This window comes from Equus asinus, chromosome 18 (genome assembly GCF_041296235.1).
Source record: "Equus asinus isolate D_3611 breed Donkey chromosome 18, EquAss-T2T_v2, whole genome shotgun sequence".
In the NCBI taxonomy this organism is placed as follows: Eukaryota; Metazoa; Chordata; class Mammalia; order Perissodactyla; family Equidae; genus Equus; species Equus asinus.
The window spans coordinates 25445662-25455801 of record NC_091807.1 but is presented as its reverse complement, the minus strand read 5'-3'; positions in this window follow the sequence as shown (position 1 = coordinate 25455801).

Genomic DNA, 10140 nt, shown 5'->3' with positions numbered 1-10140 from the left:
AGCTTCCCTTGACGAGGAAGGAGGGGAGACGGCTGATTGCTCTGCTTCTACATTTCTTTTATATAATGCCGCTCTGTTAAACACACACACACACACACACACACACACACACACAGTCAATGACTTCTATTAGCCCAGCAAATTAATTTCATGCCCCCCCGCTTCTCCACCACCATCTTGGCCTTTAAGGTCCTAAACCACAATAACCACAAGAAAAAGCAATGCAGCAATTGCTTACGGCCATCACCACATTTAATCTTCCCAGCAACACCCCAAAGCAGGCACTCTTATTGTTCCCACTTTATGAGAATCCGAGGCCCGTACCTGATTTCACCAGGATCAGCTTCTTTGTCTTTATTCTTGCTGTTCTATCCCGCACTGACAAAAGGTTATCAACCTCCCCCATTTCTGATCTTCACGGGTGCATGTATTCACTCACTTCTTTTGGCCCCACTGAGGTTGTTTCTCATCTCACTCTAGCAGAGATTAGGATCCAATTTGCCTTAGTCATGCCCAGAATGATTTAGGTTGACGTAGCATCATACTGTAAAAGAGCAGCATAAACACCCTATTTGCTGACTAACCAAGAAATTAGTGTTGGTTTTCAGTACAACAATGTCAACAAGTATCCAGGCTTTCTGGAACTTTCTGTGCTCCCATTTGTAGGGTATCAGTGACGCCTCTGCTTATAGTTCCAAGAAGGCCACAGAGTTTCCGAGCATCATGTCCTCAAAAACAAGCGTCTAAAAGTAGGAAGGAAATGGACTCTTGCATATTTCTTACGTTTTATCAAGCAGTCCCCCTTCTCAGATTTCCCAAGAAGTTCTGTGGGACAGTATTCGTCAGTTCAACTGTTTATTTTACAAATATTTCTTTAGTTCTTCCTGTGTACTAAGCACTGTTAGAAGCAGTGGGGATCTAGTTACGAACAAAACAAAAAATCTCCCTGCTTTTATGAGGTTTTCATTTTAGTTATAAAAGACAGACACTAAACAACAATAAAATACGTACATATGCCAGGTTGGGATAAGTAAAAAGAAGGAGAAGCATGTAAATGAGGGATAGAGAAGTAGAAAAGGTTCTGCTTCAGAGAAGGTGGTTAAAGAAGATCTCTTTGGTAAAAGTATATGTGAGCTTAGATATGGATGAAGTAAGGCAGTGAAATGTACAGATATTGAAGAGAAAAGTGTTTTAGGTAATGAAAACAGCAAGAGCAAAAGTCTTGGGGCCAAGAGAGGATGAACTAAGAGGGAGGAGAGTCTGTGAGGGGGAAGAGGATAGAAAAAGTATTGGAGAGACAGCGTGAAACTAGTTCATGTAGAGTTCTCAGACTGTACCAAAATAACCCAAATTTTAATCTGAGTAAGACAGGAAGTCAACGCTGGGTTTTGGAAATGAGATTGATGTGATCTGACCGATGTACTAATGGATTTGATGGGAGGTGCGAGGAAAAAGATAATAATTACACAAATTTGAATCTGAACCAATTAAGAGACTAGAGTTGCCACCATTTGATTCACAGCCTGTGACTTATTTAAAAAAAAGAAAAATGGGCCAGGAAAGTGAGTATCTGGTACTTAAAATTTGTGTAATGGGAGACATGGTCTGTCAGCTAAGGAGGTAGGAGTGGAGGACATACATATATTCTTTGCTGATACACCTTCATTCACAGTCTGTTCTCTTCCCAAAGAGGTGGACTGTGTCATTTTAGTCACATCTTTATGGTCAATGCAGCAAGTAAATTATTGCAATATCTGTATTAGAACTATTAACCATTCAGTTAAACATAGATAGGGTTTCTTTAAGCCTTCATCTTAAAATCAAATACATTGAATCTACCTATAATATTATAACATTTTAAATTTTTTCTCTTTTGTCTTATTAATCGAATGGAAAGGATCAAGTAGTTAGATATCTTTATCTAATTTATAAAAGTAATGCAAGGAAGAATCTTGGCAAGATTATAAATCAATGTGAAAAGATGACATCATGAGGCATTACAGTGAATGAATGATGTAGTTTGTATACGTTGAGTTTTCAGAGCAGAGAGATCATTGTGGGCAGGAGCATCTAGATAAGTTTTGTTTGTTTGCTTGCTTATTTTGGGGAGGAAGATTAGCCCTGAGCTAACATCTGTTGCCAGTCTTCCTCTTTTGCTTGAGGCAGATTGTTGCTGAGCTAACATCTGTGCCAATCTTTCTCTGTTTTGTATGTGGGATGCTGCCACAGCATGGCTTGATGAGTGGTGCATAGGTCTGCGCCCAGGATCTGAACCAGTTAACCCTGGGCTGCTGAAGTGGAATGCACAAACTTAACCACTATGCCACCAGGCTGGCTCCCGGATATGATTTTACAGGGAGGAAGTGAAAGACTTTGGACTTTTGGATGGCAGAAAAGAGAAAAACATACATTTTGGTTAGTTAACCTGAATAAACAAATGAGCGGAAGACAGTGGCGTAAAAATTTGTTTTGGCATAAGTGAACAGATCAATTTGTCAGACCCAGTAGCTCTACATGAAGATGGTAAGGTTAATTGATTATTTGAGATCAGATAAAGAAGAGGTTAAAAAGTCCTGATGAGTACAGAGTACAAGGTGTGATTTGAGGTTAATAAAAAGCTAGTGAAAGTTTCAGAACAAGGCAGTGACTTAGGAAAGCACAGCTTTAAGGTTAATTCCATAGTGGCACATGGATTGGAGATAAGATATAAGATGTTAGATCCAATAATAATGTTCAGATATCAAGAGTAAAGACAAAATAAAGTGGGAACATTGGGAGATTAAATGCACCAACAGTGACGAGAGAGATTTTAACAAAATGTAAACAAAAATTAGGTATAGAGAATAAAAGAACATGAGACTTCAAAGAAGAGCCCATGATTCTGCAGTAATGTGCTCGAGGAGATGATGGTGCTATCGACGGTAAAAATTGGAGGTCTTCTCTCCAAAAAAAAGGGGACGAATTCTCTGGGAAGCGCAAGGACAACTATTACAGATGTCAGTGTCCCAGAACAAAGCCAATCATCACATGGCATTTGTCATTCCCCTTTGCTCCCCTGCCCAAAAAATGAAATTTGACAGTTGACAAGCTTCTCCCATATACTCAGAATCCTAGTTAGCCTTTACACTACCCTCCCCTTAAATCTGAGTGGAAAAATAAAAATTCTTAGATACATGTTTTAGTCTGTCCTCAAAGACCAATATAATCTAACATGAAAATAATGACCCCAGTGACAATAGATACAAATAAGACAACAGAAAATAACTCAAAACTTCTCCAAATAAGATCTAACAGAGACTCAGTATGTCAGTTTTTTAGAACAGCCATAACAATTTACCACAAAGTGAGTGGCTTAAAACAGTAGAAAATTATTTTACTATAGCTCAGGAAGCTAGAAATCCAAATTCAAGGTGTCTCCAGGGCACGCTCCCTATGAAGGCTTTAGGGAGCCTCTTCTAGCTTCTGACCACTCCTAGAAATCTCTGGTGTTCATTGCCCCATAGCTGCATTACTCCAATCGCAGCTTCTGTCTTCACATGGATGTTTTCCCTATGTAGATATCTGTGTCTTCTCCACTTCTCAATCATCAGAGTTAAAGCCCATTCTAATCCATTGTGACCTCATCTTAATTTAACTAATTACATCTGTAAAGACCGTATTTCCAAAGAAGGTCACATTCTGAGGTTCTGGGTGAGCATGAGTTTTGGCAGGACACTATTCAACTTACTACACTTGGGAAGACAAATATAAGATCATAATAATATGAAAACAAAGTTATCAGAGAATAAGAAGGAATGCTTACATTAAAAATAAGATTTCTTAAATACCCTATGACCCAGCCATCCCATTACTGGGTATCTATCCTAAGAACCTGAAATCAGAAATCCCAAGAGTCCCTTGCACCCCTATGTTCATCGCAGCATTATTTACAATAGCCAAGACGTGGAACCAACCTACATGCCCAGAACCTGATGACTGGATAAAGAAGATATGGTATATATACACAATGGAATACTACTCAGCCATAAAAAAGGTAAAATTGGCCCATTCGCAGCAACGTGGATGGACCTCGAGGGTATTATGTTAAGCGAAATAAGCCAGTCAGAGAAAGACGAACTCTATATGACTCCACTCATAGGTGGAAGTTAACATATTGACAAGAAGATCTGATCGGTGGTTACCAGGGGAAAAGGGGGGTGGGGGGAGGGCACAAAGGGGGAAGTGGTGTACCCACAACATGACTAACAATAATGTACAGCTGAAATCTCACAAGGTTGTAATCTATCATAACATTAATTAAAAAAAAATAAGATTTCTTAAGCAAAAATTAAATTGAAGAGTTGAAGATAAGGACCCCTGAATGTAGAACAAAGAAACAAATCAATAAGACATAGGAAAGAAAAAATTAGAAAATAGTCATTTCCATGAATAAGAGTTCGAGAAAGATTAATCCAACTAACAAGAATTTTAAAAACATCATCAAATCATTCCAAATTGTCAACCTATAGTTTTAGAAAGATCAACTGATAGGATATCTATAAATATTTGTAACTAATAGGAGTTCAAGAAATTCAAATAAGAGGAAATCTAAAAGAGATAACAAGAAAAAAGAATATAAAAAAGGAAATATTTTTAAATGAAATAAAGAAACTTCCTACAGCCCCAGGAATCTTCAGACAGAAATATCCTACAGATTTATTGTCAGAATCAATGAACAAACAAATTAAGGAAGAATTCCTAAACACTTCCTGGAGAAAAAACAAATCAAGTCAAATGCAAAAAACAAAATGAGGAACAGATTAAAATAAAGTTTCTTATCATTAAACTGGATGCTAGAATTCCACTGAGCATTGTAATCAGATTTCTAAGAGAAAGTTGTTTTTAGTCAAGAATTCCATAAACCATCAATCAAGCATGGGGGTGGAATAAGAATATTTCAGATTATGAAAGTTTACCCTCCATGCATTTTCTTTAGAGGGCATTTGAGGGTATACTCCAATAAAAATTTAGTTTGAAAACTATGAAAGTTTTCGTCCAGGTGGTGACGTTTAAGCTGAAAGATGAATGATAAGAGATCAGTCATGTAAAAATTCAGGGAAGAATATTCTAGGCAGAGGAGATTTAGCTAGCTGTGTAAAGCCGTGAATAGCACGGTCGTGTGCTCAGGATTGATGTGGATAGGCAGTGGAAGTTTCAGAAGACTGGACGTGCTTGGAGTGAAGAAGGAATAAGAAAAGATGTCAATAAATTGGATGCTGAGAAGCAGCAAGAGCTCACTTGAAATTAATTTGCCACTGATACAATTTAAATGGTATCTTCACTAAAAATAATATCATATCTACTCTGCCCAACTTTTAATTCGGCCCATTTTTCCCCTAGTTGGAGTAAAGTAATGAAAATCATTGGCATAAAAACTATGTGAATACATTCTTGCAAATGATTTCAATAAAATGTTTTGTTCTCTTTTTTATCAACACAACAGTTTAAATTACAGTTTACAAACACACGTGTTTAAGACGGCACAGTGATTAGGGATAGAGTTTAATGCCATTTAAACAGAATATACTACCTGATTGGAAATCACTCCTAAATGAAAAGAAATGCATTTGGTAGAATGCTAGCTTTAAATGCATTGGAGGGAAAAGAACAAGAACTCCTATATTATCATAACTTCATAAACACACACGTTAGAACAAGTGCGTGATATAAGGACATTTCCTTCCCTACAGTTCAAATTTTAGAATGCTTTTCTCACTTAAAAGACAATGTTGGAATTGATTCCTTCTCCTCCTTAAAATCCACCAGTTGCTTGGAATCACCAGACAATTTAATTAACTTCATACCTGGGCTGTTTCACCATTATGGATTTTTCTGGCTTCTTATGTTTCTAATTAACTCCCTTTTTCTCGTTGGGAGAAGGAATGGATGACTGACCATATTTTTAATGCCGTTCCATCTTAATATCCATCTTAGGTTCAGTTCTTTCCATCTCCTAAACATTCTATCTTTCCCTTGGTGTTAATGGGCCCACTTGACAATTTTACTGATTCTTGATATTTTGTATTACATTTTTTAAATTTAGCTCTTTCTTCTTAGAATTTTTAATTGTTTCTCTTTATTTGCATTTTGTACTTTAACACAAAGCTGAAAATCATTACCTTTCAGTGTTTGGAATCCTCTTTGGGAGAAAGCAGGGAAGATTTGATTATGCTTACAGAAAGTGTAAACTTTATCAAACTTGACGATGAAATATCATCTTGACAGAAGTTGGAACGAAAATGTAGTAAGAAGCAGAAGGAAAATTAGGGGACATACATTCTCATCTTACAAATCTAGTGCTCTGGCTTCTGTCTATAGTCTCTAGAAAAATATTGATGTATAATATTAACTTTTCAAAGGTAGTTTCAAAGATCTAAAATATGTAAATAGAACAATACAAAAAAACAAAAGCTGATAAATCATACGCAAGATATAGCAAAATATTATTGAGCCAGGTGGATGTAATCACCACCAGAAGAGCTATAAAACAAAGCGGATAAAACAGATGGCTCTGTAGAACAAGAATCAGCATTAAGATGACTGACTTAGGCAGCTATAGATTTGCTTACTAGCCGTTCTGTATTATTTGACTTTTTTGAAACTTTGCGCATGTATTGATTTCATACACACATGCACACATAGTTTTAAAAAGCTGCAAAAGTACCTTTGGTAGACAAGTGGTTAACTTTGTATTTTCCAAGAAGTTGACAGAAAGGGGGAAGAAGTCATCTATCTTCCATATTCGTATATAAGGTAATATATTGGTGCTAGAAACAAATTCAAATAAGAGCCTTGCTCTTTAGGAAGTAGCAGCGGTGGGTGAGTAGGTATACTAAATAAATGCAACACATATGATAAGTATGATAGTAGAGTTGTGAGTGAAGTAGAAAGGAGATATGCAACAGACAGTGGTTATTTTCCAAGAAATATATTTTGAGGTCATGTGTGTAGCCACACTCATGTTATTACATCACTCTTTTAACAATTTCCTTCATAGCTTTTATAACTAACATTCTCTTTGGTTTACTTACTCAATTATTTACTGTTGTGTCTTTTCTCAAGAATGAAAGCTCTATGGCAGTGGAAAACATCCATCTTCAGCACATAGAGTGGTTTTTTGGTACATAGTAGGCCATCAACAAAGTTTTATTAAGTGAAAAAAATTAGGTCAATTGGAAATTATCTTAGACATATATACATCATATACACACCCATCACCTCACATAATTTCCTTTTTGTGTATGTCATAAGAACATTTAAGATTTACTCTGTTAGCAACGTTTAAGTATATAACATTGTTAACTATAGTCTTATACTGTGCATCAAAACTGCACAACTTATTCATCTTATAAGTGGAAGTCTGTACCCTTCATTCATTTCTCTCACCACCGCTCCCACTCACCCCTGGCAACATCCATTCTACTCTCTGTTTCTATGAGTTGAGCTTTTGTAGATTTCACATATAAGTAATATCATACAGTATTTGTCTTTCTATGTTTTATTTCACTTAGCATAATGTGATCAAGGTCCATCCCTGTTGTTGAAAATAGCAGAATTGCCTTTTTTATGGCTGAATAATATTCCATTTTCTTTATTCATTCATCTGCTGATTGACACTTAGGTTGTTTCTATTTCTCGGCTACTGTGAATAATGCTGCAATGAACATGTGAATGCATATCTCTTTGAGATCTTTATTTTAATTCCTTTGCTTATATAACCAGAAGTGAGATTGTTAGATCATGCAGTAGATCTATTTTTAATTTTTTAGGAAATTCCACACTATTTTCCATAATGCCTATGCCAATTTACATTCCAAAAAACAATGCACAAGGGTTCTCTTTTCTCCACATTCTCACCAACATTTATTTCTTATCTTTTTGATAATAACCATTTTAACAGGTGTGAGGCAATATCTCACTGTGGTCTTGATTTGCATTTCCTTGAAGATTAGCTATGTTGAATATCTTTTCATGTAACTGTTGGTCAATGCATTCTTGAGTCTGAATTTCCCAGGGCAGATCAGGCAGGCTGGAAATTCAGGTAGGGTTTCTATGTCTTTGAGGATCTCAGTCTTTGCTTTTAAGGTCTTCAACTGCTTTGATGAGGCCCACCCTCATTATAGAGGCTACATTATAGAGGTAATCTGATTTACCCAAAGTCTACTAATTTAAATGTTAATCACATCTAAAAAACTAGGCACCAAAGCGTAACCAAATTGACATATAAAGTTAACTATCATGCTGTGTAATCGTTTTCTTAGGAGAAATTCTGTCAATTTTTAAAATTAAAATAAACACATGGAGTGCTTACTATGAGCCAATCACTGTTCTAAACCTTATAAATGTTAGTTAATTTAATCCTCACACATCCCTATGAGGTAAGGACTACTAGTCTCCCTACTTTAAAGATAAGGAGGTTAATAATTTATCCAAGTTGAAATAGCCAGTAAAAGATAGAGCTGGGATTCAAACTCAGTTTTGCTTCAACCACCTGACTATGTTGCCTCCTGGGCCATCAAGCTGGGACAGACTGTCTCTGCACAGAAGAACTGAAAATTAGAAGAGTTATCTACCTTTCTCATTAAAGGATATATATATATCCTTTGAGATATATATTATATAATATACTATATATTATTATGTATTATATTATATTATATTATATATTCCACTCTACATTCCAAGAAAATTTCCAGGGGGTCAAGAAGTTGAAGCTTACAAAATGGTTAATCTAACTCATTCTATTTCTTCTTTAATAATTTAAAGTGATATAAAACATTTAAAAGTACAGGATGTCCTTAAAATGGAATGGAAAAACTAAAACTAAAATGGCAGTTACTGAAGAATAGCAGAGGGTTGGGACAGCATCAGTCTCCATCTGACTCAATTTGGTTGCCTAAATGTTACATCCTGTGCTAAAACAAACTACAGTTTGCGTTATTTGTAGGTTTGAAATCCATGTATTCTTATTGTTTAGTAACGCAATCTATCCTCCTACAAAAGAAGCAAAAACATGAGATGGTTCTACACTTGGCTGTATATAAAGTTCACCGAATAGGGTAATTTATTGCTTTTCTTCTTTTATGTCTGTTCTATTATGTGCCTGATTTGTTCTCAATGTTTTAGACTTGGAGCCTCTAAATTTAGCTTTTAATAAAACCTTTTAAGTTATTTTCTGGAGAAGCATTTCAACTCACAACTAGGACAATCTAGACCTGTTTCATTTGCTTTGGTTCACATATTTATTTTCTTTACTCGTCTAGTACCATTACTTGACCCCCAAGTTAACATCAGAGATGCGGGCAAGGAGTATACACAGTGACATCACCCTCAAAGATCGCAAGAGCCATATGTTATCTCTTCCCAGTTGAAAACACTGTACCACACCAGATACAGATTGTGTGTTGTGTTTCCCAAGTTTGATTTTATAAAAGTCAGGTTCATCTGGTGGTTGGATTCTGACAGTAGAGCTTCTTGTATTCCCATATGGCATTGTATAGACATCACAGATTTACAGTGTGTTGAAATGGACACAATTGACTTATTTGTTTTTGTTCAATGATAAAGACAGTATAAGTAAAGCAAACTTTTCCAAGTGCTTATAAACTAGTAACGCATGGCATGAAGTGGTTCCACTCATTTTCTTGTTTTTGCATTCTTTTGGTAGGACACAGAAATTAGATAATTAAGTATACTAAAGTCATTAGAGATACACTTTTTCTTAATTTAAAACATGGTAAAGTGTCTGAGGTTTCAGAATGAATCCTAGGAAATACACAGCAAACAAATAATTAAAAGCCAAACTTTCTTTTACTGGAGAGAACGGTGGACTGAGCATTTAGAACTTAATAAAATAGGAGGTGTGTAGAGTGACCTTAAGGTTTGTTCTAAAAGTGTATAACTTATCAATTTTATCCTTGGCCGTTTCACTGGGCCAATGTTTTTAACGGAGCTATGGCTTCTTTTCACTAGCTTAAAATTTTTTCTGCATAATTTGCGTGTGTACTTTATTCAAATATATCTAAACAACAGGTGGAAAATGTTTTGCCTTTTTTTTTTTTAACATGTGGATGATTTGTTATGAAGGACTCACTGCTATTT